Below are 709 nucleotides of genomic sequence, written 5' to 3' on the forward strand. Positions count from 1 at the left end.
GAACTTTGAAGGGTCCATTGGTCAGACTCAGCATCAACACCAAAACATTAAGTAGCATTAAACGGGAAAGCCCCCAAAGACCCCATTTTCTCATTATTTGAAAAGATAAGGTCTTTAGCTCTACAATAACTTTTATTCAACCAGCAAGTTATAAAATATACAGATCTTTTAATAAAGTGCCTTTGTTCTTCACACAGCACTTTAACAGCAGTCTTCCCATGAGAGTAGGCTTTTAGTTTAGAAAAAATCTAGTAATTAAAAATCCAAAATTAGTGGGACAGTAAGACTTTTCCATCTCTTTGTTTTTATTTTCCTCCTTACAGGAGGAAGAATTTCCCATCTCTTTTTGGCCACTGCATATTACAATAAGCCCAACAACAAAAAAGAATCATTAACTAGAGAGGAATGTGTCTTACTCCAGTTTCCCGCAGGGCAGTTCAGTAGTTAGTTTCACCCCAGTGAGTACTGACTACAGAAAGAAAGAAACAACAAAAAAATATTGTTTCAACCACATTTACTAGCTCACATAAGTATTTTAAAACAAATCCATCTGTCTTCCCTTTTGGTTTCCTTGGCACAATTTATCACAGTTCTTAACAAACTACCATAAATACCTATAAGGGGAAAATGAATTTTAGAATATGAAAGAGAGGTTAATAAATAGCCAAATATGTCAACCATTGAAAGGACCACCAATTTTAAGATTAAG

Source organism: Hylobates moloch, unplaced genomic scaffold (genome assembly GCF_009828535.3).
Source record: "Hylobates moloch isolate HMO894 unplaced genomic scaffold, HMol_V3 SCAFFOLD_20, whole genome shotgun sequence".
Taxonomy (NCBI): Eukaryota; Metazoa; Chordata; class Mammalia; order Primates; family Hylobatidae; genus Hylobates; species Hylobates moloch.